Raw genomic sequence first — 19,260 nt, 5'->3', positions numbered from 1 at the left:
CTGGGTGGCTCAGGTCACCATCTCTTGGTTCATGAGTTGGAGGCGGTGACCAGCCCTGTGCTGACAGTTCAGAGCCTGAAGCCTGCTTCAGATTCTGTGACTCCCTCCCTCTCTCTCTCTCTCTCTCTCTCTCTCTGCCCCTCTCCCCCTCACTGTCTCTTGAAAACAAACACTGAAAAACGATTTTTTTAATAAAAAAATAAAACGACACATATTATGGAGCGGAATGCAATTTTTGCATGTACTTCTAGTACAAAATTTACATCTTGGAACAAATTTTACACCACCTAGGTGAACCCAGGCACACAGCTCAATCCTTTTGGACAGGACTCAAGCCCCCAGGCTTGTCTGAAAAGCTCCCCAGGGAGCTTTGAAAAATGCTGGCGTCCAGGCCCCAACCCAAGCGGTTCCTTGCGAAACTCGAGAGTGGACGAGAGTCTAGGTGTTTTAAACAGTTGCCCAGGTCACTCGGACAAGCACCCCAGGGGGAACTAGTGGCCGGACGAGCATTTACTGACCCTGCAGTGCAGCAGGTGACCTGTTAGGAATTTATTTTAATCCGGTGCGGCCGAATCTACCAGGAATGCCCAGAATTCTTGCCCCCGCCCCTAGGCTGGGCAGCCGTCCCCCCCGCCCCGGGGCTTGTAATCTCGGTGCAGAAAAGCGGTGCTGGAGGGCGCGGGCGTCCCAGGGCGGTCAGGCCAGCCGGCGACCCAGAGGCCATCCCAGAACCGCCCCGGGCTTTAGTGGGGACAATCGCGCTTTGCCATCGGGCTGGGGGCGGAGAGGAGGGCGGTGAATGGTGGCGGAAGCCGCAGAATCCCGGGGGTCCGGGCAGAGGACGGAGAGCGCGGCGCTCCGCTCCCCCAGAGAGGCGTGTCCGGGCGGGACGCACCTGCCGGCCCGCGGCTCCGCGGTGGGGGCGGCGCACTTACCCCCGGAGCCGGCTCGGCAGCGGCGGACCGGGCGCGGGGCCCCGCGAGGACCGAGGGCGCGGTGCGGCGGGAGGACGGCGGAGTCCTCGGCTCCCGGGCAATCCCAGGAGAGGGCGGGGAGCGCCCCCAACTGCCCACGTAGGGTATCGTGACCACGGGACGGGAGGGACGATTTGCGCCGGTTTTGTGAAATCTGTAATTTGCGTTATTTGTACCCCAAATCCCCGGCGTCACCTGAGGGCATGTGTGCCCCACAAACGCTGGAAAGCCCCACACCAAACTGTGTAACAGGAATTGTTTCGAGGTTTTATCCTTTTCCTTTGGCTTCTCTGTGTGAGGCTTTCTAGCACGTAGCCCTGAGTTGAGAGGTAAAGTTTAGGAGGTAGAAACGTGCCAACATCCGGACGGACATGGTGGCTTTGGAGGGAGTGAGATGGCTGTGAGGTCTTCTGGGCCACCTTAGGGTCGCTATTTCAGGGGAAGGAGGACTCATTATTTTACCCACCAACGAGATGAATTGCAGCCCCTTACAGTTGACAGAAATCACAGGCCAGGGCGCCTGGCTGGCTCCGTGAGTAGCAGGCCACCCTTGACCTCTGGGTTGTGAGTTTCAGCCCCACATTGGGGGTAGAGCCTACTTTAAAAAATAAGATGGTGGCTCAGTGGGTTAAGCATCTGACTTCAGCTCAGGTCATGATCTCTCAGTTCGTGAGTTCCAGCCCCACGTCCGGCTCTGTGCTGACAGCTCAGAGCCCGGAGACCGCTTCGGATTCTGTGTCTCCTCTCTCTCTGTTCCTCTCCTGCTCACTCTCTGTCTCTCTCTCTCTCTCAAAAATAAATAAACACTAAAAAATTTTTTTAATAAAAAATTAAGATGAAATTGGGCGCCTGGGTGGTTCAGTCGGTTGAGCATCTATCTGGCTCAGATGGTCTCTGGGATGGAGACCCAAGTAGGGCTCCCTTTTGAGCATGGAGCTTGCTTAGAATCCCCTCTCTCTCTCTCTCTCTCTCTCTCAATCAGCCCCTCTACCCAACTTGCCCTCTCTCTCCAGCCTGCCGGGTGAAAGCCCGCCTGCCCTCCCAGGCCTTCTGACGTCAGAATGAAGGCCTTAGATATCAGGGAATAGTTTGCTATCACCGTAATTGTTTAGTGTCTGAGCTCTCAGACGCATGATGCAATACTCTAATTTTTATATAAAGCTAACATTGGATATAGCCAACATTGGTTAGGATATGTTTGGTTGCAAGTGACATAAAACTCAGCTCAAGTAAAAGACCAAGGGCCACCTGCAGCATGATTGGTCTGAGTCCACTAATCATCCAGGAGAGACAGGTCAGTGGTCCCACCTGCTGAAGCAGGCTGCCCTAAGCGATGGAGTGAGATCTGTGCTCAGGCAGCTGGGGCGCGGAAGCTGAAAATTACCCACCACGCTGAAGCCATGCACGTGGTCTGGAAGGCTTCGAGAAGGAGCGGAGCATCCCCCAGAGCTGCCTGCAGTTAGCTAAAACCAGCTGCCAGTGGAAAGGTGGGACTCACATCAGCTCAGCTCATCCAGATCCCATCAAACGTTTCTTGCTAGATTTGTTTTATGTGATTTACAGCTGTGCTGTTTGGCACTTTAAAAAACAGAAAGTTCCCGGGGTGCCTGGGTGGCTTAATCAGTTAAGCATCCAACCTCAGGTCATGATCTCACAGTTTGTGAGTTCGAGCCCCGCATTGGGCTCTGTGCTGACAGCCCAGAGCCTGGAGCCTGCTTCAGAATCTGTGTCTCTCTCTCTGCCCCTCCCCTGCTCATGCTCTGTCTCTGTCTCTCAAAAATGAATAAATGTTAAAAAAAATTGTTTTAATAAACAAACATTTTTTTAAAAGTTTTTTAAATAGAAAGTTCCTTGGCACACTTGGGTGGCTCAGTCAGTTAAGTGTCTGATTCTTGCTTTCGGCTCAGGTCATGATCCCACAGTTTGTGAGTTCGAGCCCTGCATTAGGTGGCTCGGTTGGTGTCCACTTTGGCTCAGGTCATGACCTCGTGGTTCATGAGTTTGAGCCCTGCATCGGGCTCTGTGTTGACAGATCAGAGCCTGGAGCTGTTTTGGATTCTGTGTCTCCCTCTCTCTCTGACCCTCCCCTGCTCATGCTGTCTCTCTCTTAAAAATAAAATTCAAAACACATTAAATTATAAAAAAAAAAAAAATCCATGTCAAACTCTGTACCACACACAGCTTATACTTCCTTTTGCACATGAAACGTTTACCACATGTGTGTATTAAGAAGAAAGAAAACATCAAGTATCCTCCAAAGCAGAAATCTGACAGGCCAAACACTATGTCCAGGATACAATAAACCAGAGATTAGTCACAAAAGTAAAGCAAACAACAATCCTAGCCTCCTTCTTAAGTAACTGTCGAGTCAAAGAGAAAATAGAAACTATAATGGTTGATTGTTTTGAATTAGGAATACCACATAATTACGAGATAATGCCAATTTACGTCATTATGACTTCAAAGGTGTTATATGTCAGGCTTTAGCCCTGAAGTCGTGACTATTTGAACATTGTAAAATTTACCAACTTTAAATGCATTCATTTTTTGTAAGAAAAAATACTATAAATAACTGACCTAATATTTCAACTCAAAATGTCAGGGAAAGAACTTTAAAACAAAGCCAGAAAAAAGAAATAAGAAATAAGAAAGAGGAAAGTTAACTTTAATAAATGTGAAAGCAGTAGAATTGATAAAGAAATTCAAAAGTCGATTTTTTTAAAGATTTTTTTAATATCTTAAAAAAAATTTTTTTTGTTTGTTTCCATTTGAGAGAGAAAGAGAGAGACAGTGCACGAGCAGGGGAGGGGCAGAGAGAGAGACTGAGACAGAATCTGAAGCAGGCTCCAGGCTCTGGGCTGTCAGCACAGAGCCCAACGTGGGGCTCGAACTCATGAGCCATGAGATGATGACCTGAGCCAAAGTCGGACGCTCAACTGACTGAGCCAGTCAGGTACGCCTTAAGATTTTATTTTTATGTAATCTCTACACTCAACATGGAGCTTGAACCCACAGTTCTGAGATCAAGTCACATGCTCCACCGACTGAGCCAGCCAGGCGCCCCCAAAAGTAGAATCTTAAAAAAATTAAGCACTTCAATAGTTACAGTTTCTGCCAAATTGAATAAAAGGAGAGAAAAGACAAATGCAATTAGCAAGCTGATGTAATTAACACAGTTTATAATGTAAAATTATAAGAATTACAATTCCCACATGAACATGTGAATAGGTTTTTAAATCTTATTGGAAAGTATGGTTCAAATTAATACAAGAAACAGACTCACAAAGAAAAGAAAATCCTTATGTTCCCCTAAGTGAGGAAGAACCTCAAAGCATTATCAGAGGATCATCTTCCCAGGGGCGCCTTTGTGGCTCAGTTGGTGGAGCAGCCAACTCTTGATTTTGGCTCAGGTCATGATCTCATCGTTTGTGGGATCAATCCCTGTGTCGAGCTCCCTCCCTCTCTCTCTCTCTCTCTCTCTCTCTCTCTCTCAAGATAAATAAATAAGCTTAAAAAAAAATCACCTTCCCAGAGTCCCTGTAGATCATTTGGTCAGTAAGTTCTTTCAGATTCCAAAGAAACAACTCACTCCAGCCTATGTAAGCCACTGCTGATGTGGAAAAGGACAAACTGTCCAACCCCTTGTATGAAGTCAGTACAACCCGGATGCGAAACCCAGCAGAGCGAGCCCAGCTGCACGATGCTAGACTCCTGACACACATCCAGAACCCCCTTCCATTTCCTGGTCTTGAGCTCCCGGGTTCTTGCCCTCCCATTTGTCCCTAAATCCTTTTGATCAATAGTCCCCCTTTCCAGGGCAGACCCAGCCTTCACTTTAATCCCCCCAAGGGGCTTGTGTGCTGGATCATTCTCACCAAAGCTGGGTTTTGCTCGCTGCCTTCCTCAACACACTTAGTGACTTAGACCCGGTTAACCTACTCACCCAACACCCTGTGCCCACACTGCCGCTGAGTGCCTCTGACCCTCTAGCAACCCATGGGCATTGCTGACCAGCTACGGAACAGAAGGCCCCCTTGGGGGCCTTTTGCATGCCAAGGCTGCCTCTGTTAGGTCTCTGCTAGAGACAGCAGACTAGACAGTGACCATCCTCCCCTCCTGGACATTGCCGATGCCCTCCCCACCCCCCACCTCTGTATTCACCCCACAGCTGTCTCACCAGCACCTCTGCATCTGCACCTCCCTGAGACGCATCTCCCCTTCTCATGCCTTGTTCTCTTACAAGGGATGTGGATCCCACAGTGAAATGGCTCAAGTCCCTGGGGGAAATATGGTTCTTTCAGTTTTGCCACAAAGCTTTCCCCTATTCTGGTTGCAGTCACTGGTAACTGACAGAAACCCAACTCCAAACTTGGTCAAGAAAAAAAGAACTTTTAAGTGGATGTAACAAATCTCTAGGGCTTCGGGTATGGCTGGATCCAGGTGCCTAAATGATTGCCTTTCATCTGTTAGCTCTTTTTTTCTCTGAGTTGACTTGATTCTCTAGCAGGCAGCTTCAGACTTAGGTGGTCTTTACAGATCACACTCCCAAAAGAAAAAAAAAAAAAAGTAAGCAGAGTTAGAAGAAAAAAAAAAAAAGGAGATATAGCTTTTGTGATACCAGAGAAGTCATTTCAGACCTCCAGCTATTTATGCCCTACTGTGATTTATGCCCTACTTGCCCATGCCCATTGCCCTACTTGCCCATGCACACTTCTTGCAGAACTTTCTACGAGGTGTCAGAACGGGGGAAAAATGCAAAGACCTCGATAGTTAAGGATTTAAAGGGAATGCAAAGATGAATAGTCTCTACCAGGCCAGGAAATAGTCTAACCATAACAGAGACAATAAATCAGTGGTCAAACTCCCAGTGCTGTTTCAAAGGTAAGCAAGGCCCTGCATTGCTTACCCAGGATAAGGATCCCGAGACCTCATCCAGTTTATTCCAGCTCTAGGCTCTTGGAGCATCCCCATGACCCTTCTCCTTGTCCAGTTATCTCTGCCTCTTTATAATTTAAAACCTCTACCCAAGAAGGAGCACAAACCTCATTAACATAACATACAATGTGTAGGCATGTTTCCTTAAGACACAGGCATGACCTTATGCCCGTCTCTACGTACAATGACAAAGATCTCCTTTCTGAATGTTCATCCTAAGCCTAAAGAAAAGAAACCCACTCACCCCTGCTCAGGGAGCCACATGGCTTTGGAATTTATTCCCCCCTCATCTCCTTATTTGCCGCAAATAAATTTTCCTCTCTGTGTGACAGCTCCGCCCAATGTTATCTCTATCTGTACGTCACCAAGGAGCAAACTCGCATTCATTCAGTTCTGAAATGAGTATCTTTCCGATATTTCTGGCAAACACTCAAGGAGAGATTCTCCTTAGGCCGGCGTGTATCACATATCCAAGCCGGACCAGTGTTTATGGCGAGGAGAACGGAGTCCACTAACCAGGATATCACTGAGGCCCGGGACAGGGTTAGGCCCCTCCAATCCACATGGCCCAAGCAGGATTACAATGAAAGGGGGCTGTCAAGGAAGGATGGATTCCCCAAGGAAGGGGTTAAGAGCAAACAAAAATGACAAACTCAGCCTGCAGCGCCCCAGGCTGGGACAGATTACAGTTGACCCTCACACTCTGCTCAGGATCTGATGCTTCACACCCTTGGCCCCCAGATGAGCCTGGACCCTCCACCAAACCCTTTTCTCAAGAGATTGTTTTCCTCTTGGGAACTTTTTTTTTTAAAGTAATCTCTGTGCCCAAGGTGGGGCTTGAACTCATGATCCCGAGATCAAGAGTCGCGTGCTCCACAGACTGAGCAATCTGGCTTCCATTCTCTGCCCACCAAAGCCCATCAGGATTGTTCATTCGTGACTGACCTCCAATTTAAACAGGTTCATGGATCTCCCCATGGGGCTTTCAGGTCTATGCAAATCCGGAATTGCAGCTTGGACATCAGATTCTGAGTGAAGGAAAGAGGAACCCAGAGCAGAAAGAACAGGAATTTCCATTCTCTTTGCACAAGAAGGGGGCCTGCTTTCCAGAACTGAACCTGGGTAGTGAGCTATTGGTACCTAACAAACTATACCAAACTTTAACAACCCAAAACAACAAAAAACATCTCTGGAACTTGGGAGCAAATTAAGTGGATTCACCAAACACAGAAGTTCTAAATGAAAGATTATACAATACAGTTTAGTAGCATATTAAAAGTTCAATAGGGCAAAGGATCTGAATAGATATTTCTCAAAGAAGATAAACAGCCAATAAGCACACGAAAAGATATTTAACATCACTAGTCATTAGGGAAGCAAATCAAACCCACAATGAGGTATCACTTAGGCATCTCATTAGGATGGCTCTTATCCATGAGGATGGCTAATAAAAAAAGAAAGGGGGGTGGGCCTGGCTGGCTCAGTTGGTAGAACATGTGACTCTTGATCTCAGGGTCATGAGTTCAAGCCCCGCATTGGTCATGGAGCCCATTTGTGGGGGATAAAAGGGAGGGGGAGGGAAGAACAAGTGTCGGCAAGGATACGGAGCACTTGGAACCCTCGTGCGTTGATTGGTGGGAATGTAAAACGATGTAGCCACTATGGAAAACAGTTTGGTGGTTCCTCAGAAACCACTTGATGCAACAATTTTAATTCCAGGTATATACCCAAAAGAACTGAAAGCAGGGACTCAAACAGATACTTGTACATCAGTGCTCATGCAGCATTATTCACAATAACCCAAAGGTGGAAGCAGGCCCCAAAGTCCATCAGTAGATGAATTGATAAAGAAAACGTGGTCTATCCATACAGTGGGATAACTGAATGAAATTGCCACAACGTGGTACATACACGCTGCAACACGGATGAAAACCTCACGCTAAGTGAAATAGAACAGACACAAAAAGACAGATACCGTCTGATTCCACTTACATGAGGTACCTAGAGTAGCCAAATTCATAGAGACAGAGAGTGGAGTCGAGGTTACCAAGGGAAGTGAGGAGAGGAGGGAGTGTTTAAAGGGCACAGAATTTATGTTGGGGATGATGAAAAAGTTCTGAAGTTGGATGCTGGTGATGGTTGCACAGCTCTGTAAATGTATTTAATGCCACTGAACTGTACGCTTTAAAAAGATTAAAATGACAAATTTTGTGTAATGTATATTTTACCACAATAGTAGATAGATGATAGATAATTAAAAAAAAATTTTTTTTTTAATGTTTATTTATTTTTGAGGGACAGAGACAGAGCGTGAGCCGGGGAGGGGCAGAGAGAGAGGGAGACACAGAATCCCAAGCAGGCTCCAGGCTCTGAACTGTCAGCACAGAGCCCAGTGCTGGGTCCCTTCCTGGAGGCTGGCCACAGGTTGTACTCCCGCCACCCCAGAGACAGGCCAATGAGAGGGTACAAAAGCCCTACCCCTGCCTCCATCCAGAACAATCTGAGGGATAGTCCCAGCTCCAGAGCTCCCATGGGAACTGAGACCTCCATTTCAGCTGCATCCCAGCCCAGCTGTTCCTGTCCCCCATCTCCCTCTCTCCCCCCTCCTCCCCCCTCTCCCCTCCTCCTCCCACCCTTCCTCCCCCCACCCCCAGGAGCTGAGCCTGAGAGCCCTGCCCAGTAAACCTCCTTTTGCAAATTTCCCTCTCAGAGTCTGGGTCCCGGAGACCTGCCCAGTGACTCCACCTATACTTGGTCCAAAAAACTGAACCTCAATCTGATCTATTGTCTAGAAATACGAGGGGGCAGAGAACATGGTAAACACCACCCACAGGGATGTAATCAGCAAAACCAAGAGGAGGCCCATTCTGCAGGCAAATTACTTGATGTCATCGATGAACAAACAGCAAGAAAAATGAAAAGAGGGAAGGAAAATTCACAGACTGAAAGAGCCTCCAGGGGCTCCTGGGTGGCTCAGTCAGTTGAGCGTCTGATTCTTGATTTCAGCTCAGATCATGGTCTCACAGTTCATGGGATTGAGCCCCAAGATGGGCTCTGAGCTGACAACACAGAGTCTGCTTGGGATTCTCTCTCTCCCTCTCTCTCTGCCCCTCCTCCGTTCTCTCTCTCTCTCTCTCAAAACAAATAAACTCAAAAAGAAAGAAAGAAAGAAAGAAAGAAAGAAAGAAAGAAAGAAAGAAAGAAACTCCAAAGCCATGTGTGCCTCCTTTGAATGCAGGTTTGATAAGGGAAGTGAAAAAAAAAAAAAAAATGATGAGCTAATCAAGGAAATCTGAACACTGAATATTTGATGACAGCAAGGAATTAATGTTTAACTTGTAAGATGTGATAATGGAATTATTGTTTTATTAAAAGAATCATTAACCTTTAAAGATACATATTGAAATATCTTAAACAAATTAATATAATGTTGGAAATATGTGGACAAAATATTGGGAAAATTGGAAATACGGATGAAATTATATAATATAGAAAATATATTTCAAAAATTTCTGAGGGTTGTGGGAAGGATGAGGGACAAATGAAACAAATTTGGACAAAGCTGGGGGCCGTGGGGTAGCAGGTTCTTTTTTCTGGTCTTTCTACTTTAATATGTGCTTGACAATGTCTCTAATAAATTTATTTTTATTTTTATTTTTTGAATTTTTTGAGAGAGATCATGCAGGTAAGCAAGCAGGGGAGAGGCAGGAGAGAGAGAGAGATTGAGAGAGAGAATCTCAAGCAGACTCCATGCCTGGCTTTTGGCCCAACTCAGGGCTGGATCTCATGACGGTGAGATCATGTCCTGAGCAAAATCAAGATTTGCACACTTAACCGACTGAGCCACCCAGGCGCCCCAAAAGATTTTTTTAAAACATCAATTTGAACATAAAAGGTGGCATCCTATGTAATGGTAAAACACTTGGGTGGTTCTCAGCATGATCAAACGTATTCCCTCGAGGCCACAATCATGAGCTAACTAGGTCTGGAAGTCACAAAGCAAAAAGATGTGAAACAAGAAAACGGACACGAGAAATAGGACTAGTGAAAAGGAAGTTATGTGATTTGCAGATGACACAGTTGACTACTACAGAAAAACCAAATCAAGTGAAATGCGTCACACTTATGACAGTGTAGCAAAGAGACTAAATGCGAGAAGAATAGACATGTGGTTTTTTTGTTCTTTTTAAATGTTTATTTTTGAGAGAGCACAAGCGGGGAGGGACAAAGGGAGAGGGAGACACAGAATCCGAAGCAGGCTCCAGGCTCTCAGCTGTCAGCACAGAGCCCAACGCGGGGCTCGAACCCACCAACTTCAAGATCATGACCTGAGTGGAAACCAAGAGTCACACACTTAACCACTGAGCCACCCAGGTGCCCTAAGACATGTTTTCTGATATGTTAATAACATTCAATTAGATTACATAATGGTGGGAAAGACTCTATCAAAATAACCAGGAAAAAACATTACTAGGGGGCGCCTGGGTGGCTCAGTTGGTTAAGCGTCGATTGATTTCGGCTCAGATCATGATCTCATGGTTTGAGTTCGAGCCCCGAGTTGAGCTCTGTGCTGACAGTGCAGAACCTGCCTGGGATTTTCTCTCTCTCCCTCTCTCTTTGCCCCTCCCCCGCTATCTCACACACTCTCTCTCTCTCAAAATAAAGAAACTTAAAAAAATTTTTTTAGGGGCGCCTGGGTGGCGCAGTCGGTTAAGCGTCCGACTTCAGCCAGGTCACGATCTCGCGGTCCGTGAGTTCGAGCCCCGCGTCGGGCTCTGGGCTGACGGCTCGGAGCCTGGAGCCTGTTTCCGATTCTGTGTCTCCCTCTCTCTCTGCCCCTCCCCCGTTCATGCTCTGTCTCTCTCTGTCCCAAAAATTAATAAAAAATGTTGAAAAAAAATTTTTTTTAATAAAATAAGAGAAGAAACATGCAATTCTCCTTTAAAAAATTATTAGGATAAGAAAAAACATTATTTGGATTGGCCTTAATAATAAATGTAAGAGATGTGTGAAGAAAGGTAAATTTTTTTCTTAGTGATATAAGTCACCTGTTCCAGGATGGAAAACTGACGGTTGTAAGAATGTCGGTCTTTCCAAATTAATGTTAGTGTTTTAATACAATTCTAACCAAAATGTGGGGAGTCTTTTATGCCGTTATTGAAACATACGGACATACAATAATTTCACGTACTGAAAGTGGATAACGTAATAAGTCTGACATGCATACTCATGTCAAACCATGACCACAGTCAAGAGAGCGGACCACCCATCACTTGTGCCCCTAGGCACTCTCTCCCTTCTTTCCTTCTTTGCCTCCCCCTCTCCCTTCCCTGGTCTTCAGCAACCACTGATCTGCTTCCTACCATCATGGATCAGTTTGCATTTTCTGGAATTTTATAGCTGTGCAATCATCTATATAGCACCTACTCTTTTTCATCTAACTGCTTTTACCTAGCATAATTATTTACAAATCCACCCACCCTGTTGTGCATATCAATAGCTCCTTTTCAGTCTTGTTTGTTTTTTTTTTTTTTTTTCTAAGTACGCTCTACATTGAATGTGGGGCTTGAACTCACAACCAAGATATCAAGAGTCGTATGCTGTATGGACTGAGCCAGCCAGGCGCCCCTCAACAGCTCCTTTTCATTGTTGAGTGGTATTTCATTGTATGGATATACTAAATTTTATATCTTTTTTATTTTTTATTAATCTTTGAGAGAGAGAGAAAGAGGACAAGTGGGGAGGGGTAGAGAGAGAGGGAGACACAGAATCTGAAGCAGGCTCCAGGCTCTGAGCTGTCAGCACAGAGCCCGACCCGGGGCCCGAACCCGCGAACCATGAGATCATGACCGGAGCCAAAGTCGGATGCTTTAACCGACTGAGCCACCCAGGCGCCCCATGGATATACTAAATTGTAATCAGTAGTTGAACTTGCAAATATGAGATCTAAGAATAATGAAGGTCAGCTGTATATACTGAAATGTATTACAAGGAACTGCCTCTCACGACTGTGGGGGCTGCCAGAGGGGGCTGGCAAGCCCAGAATCCACAAGGGCAACCCGTCAGGAAGGGCTGGCTAGAACTCCACGCCCACAAGAGTTGAACTACACAGGCAGAATTTCTTCTTTCGGGAATCTTCCACCCTGCTCTTTAAAGCCTTTCAACTGTTTGAATTAGGCCCCCTTAGATTATGTAGGATAATCTCTCTTAACATCAATTGCCTATAAACTTTCATCACCTCACCAAACACCTTCCTGGCAACACCTAGGCTAGTTCTGACTCCAGAACTGGGGGCTGTAGCCTAGCCAGGTTGAGACATCAAAAGGCCATCACAGTCACTGGACGAAACCACGCTGTAGCTGCAATACTGAAGACAGAGGACTATGATAAAAGCTACGTATTATCCCGCTTCACGTTTAATAACGAACATGACAGAACACAAGAGCCAGTGTTCTTGTGCTGGAAAAATCTCGCGAATGAATGGGAGAATAAAACCGGCGACACTGAAAGGGCATGGCACGTCTGGCCCTCCCAAAAAAAATGCATTTAAAGATGCAGGGGGTTTTGTTTAAGGAGAGCTCAATTCGGGAAAAGTTGGAACACTCCCGACACTGGATGGGCTCACAATAAGCTTTTACTGCCGCGGGCTCTGAAACTGCTCAGCCGAAGACAAATCTCCCACACTGTTCGAGAGACGTGTGGAAGGCAAGGGCGTGCGCGAGGAAATTAACGAGCTACTTTTTGGGTTGGATCAGAGGACAGCAGTGGAAGCAGTTCCTTGTCGAACGGTGTGATATGTTCTAGAATAGATGACCTTTCTTTTACCAGTGGAAGCAGGTCGTTGAGGAAACAGCCTCGCTTTCCCCTCCAGCAGGCAAATGGACGAAACCGCAGACCCCTCTCAGCGAGGGGGCATCTCCTTGCTTTTGGTCACGAGGGACGCGCTGCCGCTTTCTTACTTTGTGAGTCGCCCCGTGCAAACTACAAAGGCTGTCGACGTTTTGGAAGCGCTAAACACGTTTTTTGCCAAATCGGTTGTGCCTGGAAAGAAACGCTTCATTCTCTGGCCAGATGGACCTCCCGCAAAGCTTATTTTGCAAACTCGAGTGATAAAGAGAGCTCTGCACGTCGTCATCGCTCGATGCTTTTTACGCAGACCGGCACAGGCAGTAGAGACTTGCCCAATATCTCTGAGAGATGTGTTGTCAACATTCATCAAAGTCATCAACTCTGTCGGAAGCAGGTCCCTCCATCACTGCATTTGAAAAAGTTTACGAGGAAATGGGAAAACAGTTTATAGAGGGCTTCTCACTGGCTTTTAAAGAACAAGTTCTTTTTTATTTTTTAATGTCTTTAAATATTTATTTTTGAGAGAGAGAGAGAGAGAGAGACAGAGAGACAGAGAGACAGAGTGAGCAGGAGAGGGGCAGAGAGAGAGAGAACAGAATCCCAAGCAGGCTTCAGGCTCTGAGCTGTCGGCACAGAGCCCGATGTAGGGCTCAAACCCATGAACTATGAGATCAGGACCTGAGCTGAAGTCGGGGGCTTAACCGACTGAGCCACCCAGGCACCCCAGAATGTTACTATTCTTTGAGAAAACCCTGTCTTCACCTAGTGAAGCAAGCCTTGGACGCTTAGATATATATCTATCCAAATCAAGATTTTCTGGACTTATACCAGAAAAAAAGAAAGCTGTTACAAACATTTTCATACAATTTTTGTGTGTGTGGACACATTTTAATTTCTCCTGAGTAAATACTTAGAAACAGAACTGGAGTCATAGCGTAGGTATATGTTTAACTTTACAGTATTATAAACTGTCGGTGTAGCTGTATGTTGAATTTTATAATAAACGGCCACTTTCCAAAATGGCCGTACCATTTGACATTTTACTGGCAATGAGTAAGAGATTTGGCTCCATAGCCTTGACAGCATTTGCCCTGCCAGTAGTCTTAACTTTAGCCATGCTGGTGGGTAGACAGTGGTATCTCTTTGTGGTTTTGATTTGTATTTCTCTGATGGCTAATGATGTTGAGCACTTTTTCATGTGCTTTTTTTTTTTTTTTTTTTTGCAAATTCAGATGTCTTCTTTTATAAAGTGTCTGTTTAAGACTAGTCTTTTTATTGGGTTATCTTTTTCTTGAGGACTTGTAATCCTGTATAGTTTATGGGTACAAATCCTTTATCGGGAATTCATTTGTGAATATTTTCTCCCAACTTATGGTTGTCTTTTCATTTTCTTAACAGTGTCTCCTGATGAGGGGCACCTGGCTGACTCAGTCAGTGGAGCGTGCGACTCTTGATCTCTGGGTTGTGAGTTAGAATCCCACGATGGGTGTAGAGATTGCTTTAAAAAATAAAATCTTAAAAATAAATAAATAGGGGCGCCTGGGTGGCTCAGTCGGTTAAGCGGCCGACTTCGGCTCAGGTCACGATCTCGCGGTCCATGAGTTCGAGCCCCGCGTCCGGCTCTGTGCTGACAGCTCGGAGCCTGGAGCATGTTTCAGATTCTGTGTCTCCCTCTCTCTGACCCTCCCCCATTCATGCTCTGTCTCTCTCTGTCTCAAAAATAAATAAACGTTAAAAAAAATTTAAAAAAAAAGAAAATCTTTAAAAAATAAATAAATAAATAAAACAAACAAAAAGTGCCTTCCGATGAGCAGACATTTTAATTTTTTTTTTAATGTTTATTTATTTTTGAGACACAGAGAGACAGAGCATGAATGGGGGAGGGTCAGACAGAGAGGGAGACACAGATTTTGAAGCAGGCTCCAGGCTCTGAGCTGTCAGCACAGAGCCCGATGCGGGGCTCGAACTCACGGACCGTGAGATCATGACCTGAGCGAAGTCGGACGCTTAACCGACTGAGCCACCCAGGCGCCCCCCGATGAGCAGACATTTTAATTTTGATGAAGTCCCATTTAACATTTTTCCCCATTTATAGTTAATGCCTTTTGTATCCTAAGAAATCTTTCCCTACCCTAAGCCATAAAGATATTCTCCTTTGTTTTCTTCTAGAAGTTTTGTAGTTCTATGTTTTGTATTCAGGTCTGTGATCCACCGTGCATTAATTTTTATATATAGGGTGGAGTAAAAGTTGAGGTTCATTTTTTTTTTAAATATAAATAACCTAGTTTTCTAAACACTATTTGTTGAGAAGACTGTCTTTTCCCCCCATTGAATGCCTTAATGCCATTTTAAAAAATCAATCAAATCAATATATGAGGAATTACTTCCAGAATACCTTCTCTATTTCATTGATATATTTATCCCCACAACAGTAAGGCACTGCCTTGGTTTCTGCAGCTTTCTAATAAATCTTGAATTCATTTAGTGTGAGTCCTCCAGCTTTGTTTCTTTTATTTTTCAAGGCCATTTTAGCTATTCTAGTCCTTTGCATTTCCATATAAGCTTTTAAGTCATCTTGTCAACGTCCACTAAAAACGTTGCCGAGACTCTGATGATTGGATTGAATCTATAAATAAATTTGGAGAGGATGACGTCTTAACAATATTGTGTCTTCTCATCCACAAACGGGGTATATCTCTCCAGTTCCCTAGTTATTTCAGTTCTCGCAATGTCTTCTCATCTTTTGCTGCAGTTATTTTGGCGGTGAGGAAGATGCATGGGAGGAGGCTCCCGCCGGGACAGCAGCCGCGCGTGTGGCGAGGGAGGGAGCGGCGAGTAGCGGCCGCCAGGGCGGCGCCCGAGAGCGGGGTGGTGCGCGGACTGGAGAGCCGAGTGGGCCCCCCTCTGCCTGCCCTTCTCTTCCGGTCCGCACGAGACCCTGAGCAGCACCTTGGGCCAAAATCCATGAAAGGGCGCCCGACGCTAACCACAAGGGGGCGCACGAGCCCTCAGAAAAAGAACAGCAAGAAGCAACTGAACATATGGATGAAGTACAAAATGCAATAGTCAGACTTAATGGCCAAGCCAGTAAGGAGACTTTGCAAAGACAACAGAAACATAACAAACCCCGCCAACCATTTTTTCAGGAGGGGTCGGAGCTGGTGGCCCAAATTCCACATCTGGGGGGAACGACATTTGTCAGCCATCCTCAAGTATCTGCACCGCTTAGGGAGGAGGATGAAGATGTGAGCATTGTTCGCCAAGAGTGGAAGCGACAGAACTTCAAGGTATTAAATCAGGTGACAGAATAGATTTTTATCTTGGTGAAAACCTCACTTCGAAAACAAAGTGCTTTCCAAAGAAGTTCATCGGAGTGTTGATCCACCCCCAGGGCTCACGGAAGTCAAGTGGAAATCTGGAAAGGATTTGGCAAAACGTTCAAGTCCGACTCAGAATCAAGCCAGCAGGAGGAGAGAGCGTGGGAGCCAGAGGGTGTCCTCCTCTGGTTTACTGACCAGTCTGCGCAGGTGCGGGTGAGTGGGGCGGGGCAATCAGAGAGGACATGTGGCAAATCCATGGCAGCACTCCTTGGCTCCCGACGTGGATGATGAAGAAGAGGAAGGAGAAGATGATGACGGAGGAGGAGGAATGGAAGATATTGACAAAGTGAGGATGAAGATGATGTTGAGCGGGAGGAAGGGGAAGGACGAGGAGGGAGAAGCCGACTCATGGAACAGGGATGGATTCCAGCCTTCCTTCCTAAATCGTCTCCAGTTCCTGGGAGCAAATTGCAGCCTTTCCCCCCCCCCCCCCCCTCCTCTTGTGCTCTGTCGCCCTGTTTTTTGAGGTCCCGTTTCTCTCTTTTACACCAGCAAAGGCTCTCAACTATCTGGGGAGGAAAAAACCTTGAGCAGAATACATTGGCGGGAAAAATCTCTACTCCTTTCTGTTCCAAATTCATTTTCATCCCTTCCTGTCTCAACAAAAACTTTATGGAATCAACACCACCGGGGAGCGGGGAACAAAACCAAACCACCTTCTGCTCCCTTAATTCACTGGCCGCTGAAGGGCACTAGGCCCCTGTGTAGAAGGGCATAGAAGTCTAGCTTTTCCCCTCCTATCTCCGTCTGTGGGCTAAGAGATTACACTGCGTCTCCATGTGCGTATAGACGGTTGGCATCTACCAACGTGTATCAGTCCACCTTCTCTTGTGTAAGAAAAAAAAATTTTAGGGGCACCCTGGTGGCTCGGTTAGTTAAGAGCGTCTGACTCCATTTCAGCTCAGGTCACGATCTCACAGCTCGTGAGATTGAGCCCCGCATCGGGCCCTGCACCGACAGCACGGAGCCCGCTTGGGATTCTCTCTCTCCCTCTGTGCCCCTCCCGCCCCCTCAAAATAAATAAAATAAACATGAAAGTTTTTTTTAACTTTAAAAAATGGGGTTATGAAAGGTCAGCAAAGGGTGGATTTGAGATGTTTGGGCGGATTAAAGGAGGCATTTTGACATTTGGCTTCTCCTTTGGCACGTTTAATTGTGATGTGTTTTACTTTTACAGGTTTTGACTTTAAATTTGTTAGTTCACATACAGTATCAAATTAGTTTCAGGTGTAGAATTTAGTGATTCAAAATGCACGTACAACAGCCAGTGGCCGTCACAAGTGCACTTTTTAATCCCCATCACTTATTTAACCCATCTCCCCCCCCCCCCGCCCCCCACCTCCTCCCTGGTATGATCGTGATGTTTAATAGACATCTCTGCATGTAAAATGACACTTTAGAAATAAAATTTTCTCCTAATAATGACTTGAGCCCTGCCTCTTGGTGAGACAATCAGCAGAACCTGTAGGATTTTATCTGGAATTGACCTGCTTCCATTGTGGAGTGTTTATTTAAAATTTGTATTTTGTGTCCCTGGAAAGCTGATGCTCAGTTTTAAAAGTAAAAATTGCACAGGGGCGCCTGGGTGGCTTAGTTGGTTAAGTGTCCAACTTCAGCTCAGGTCATGATCTCACCGTTCGTGAGTTCAAGCCCCGCATCCGGCTCTGTGCTGATGGTGCAGAGCCTGCTTGGGATTCTCTCTCTCCTTCTCTCTGTCCCTCCCATGTTTGTGCACTCTCTCTCTCTCTCTCTCTCTCTCTCTCTCAAAATAAATAAACTTAAAAAAAAAGTTTTTAAAGATATCATCCACTGTCTTATATTTTTCTGATAAGAATGTAGCCATTATTCTTACCCGTGTTCCTTTGCAGGTAATAGGTCTTTATTGAGTGGCTGTTTTAGTCTTTGTTTTTGAACAATTCGGTTATGATGTGCAGAGGTGTGGCTTTCTTCTTGGCTCTGGGGGTTGGTTCTCATCAAATTTAGAAAATTCCAATCATTATTTTTCAAAGAGATATTTTTCAGCTCCATTCATTCTCTCCTGTCCTCCGTGGACTCAATTACACGTACATGAGGCAATTTGATATGGTCACTGAGGCTCTCTTCAGTTTTTTCCCCAATCTTTTTTCTCTTTGAGCTTCAGTTTGGATAGTGTAGGGGAAGTTCTGGGCTTGGAGCCCCTGTAACAACAGATAAGTTAACAAGAGAAAAATCACACAAATTTCTTTAATGTAAGTTTTACGTGCCACGGGAGCCTTCACAAGGAAATGAAGACCTAAGCAGTGAAGCCTAACTGTTGTTAAGTTTGACAAAGAGTGGAGAGCTGTGGGCACGCCTGGTATCCGACTCTTGCTTTCTGCTGGGGTCATGATCTCACGGTTCGTGGGTTCGAGCCCCACATCGGGCTCTGTGCTGACACGGCAGAGCCTGCTTGGAATTCTCTCTGTCCCTCTCTGTCTGCCCCTCCCCTGCTCATTCTCTCTCAAAAAATAAAAAAAAAGAAAGAGTGGAGGGTCGTGGGAACATGTGACAGGACCAAAGAAAGAGAAGGTGTGACCTGAGTTCATGCAACGGGGGCAAATCCCATTCCTTCATCTCCTCTTGGTGTCCCTGTCTTCAGAGATAAGGGTGCTCCTTTCACTGAAGGGCCTATGACCCGCCTCAGGGAAGGTCACAGAGTCCTTCCGGAATCTGCTCTCACATTCCTTCCGCTTGAAATACTCAATATGCCAAGCTGCTGCTGTATTTTGGGATAGCGTGTGCCAAACTCTGTCAATAATTTCTATTGAACTGTCCTCTGGTTAACTGATCCTTTCTTCTGCTGTTAAGCCCTTCTAGTGAATTTTTTGAGATATTTTGTTTTTCGGTTCTAGGCTTTCCATTTGGTTCCCTTCTTAGAGTTTTCATAGCTCTCCAGAAACACCTCCATTTCTTTATTATATATACTCCTCTTCTGCAAATTGTTTAACATATTTATGATTGAAGTCTTTGCCTTCATATTTCAATATGTGAGTTATGTGTTTATCGACTTTATGATCGCGGACTACATTTTCATACTTCATTGCATGTCTAGTAATTTTTAATTTTTTTTTAATGTTTGAGAGAGAGAGAGACAGAGAGTGGGT

General features: G+C 45.7%; 1 pseudogene; it reads left to right on the top strand.

The window, feature by feature from the left end:
- Window positions 1-799: 799 nt before the first annotated feature.
- LOC109264720 (protein SET-like) lies at window positions 800-18,761 on the top strand (annotated as a pseudogene).
- Window positions 18,762-19,260: the final 499 nt, after the last annotated feature.

Source organism: Panthera pardus, unplaced genomic scaffold (assembly GCF_024362965.1).
Source record: "Panthera pardus isolate Hobbes unplaced genomic scaffold, ASM2436296v1 HiC_scaffold_10, whole genome shotgun sequence".
In the NCBI taxonomy this organism is placed as follows: domain Eukaryota; kingdom Metazoa; phylum Chordata; class Mammalia; order Carnivora; family Felidae; genus Panthera; species Panthera pardus.
The sequence above is the reverse complement of the archived record's forward strand: the minus strand, read 5'-3'. Positions and strand labels throughout refer to the sequence as shown.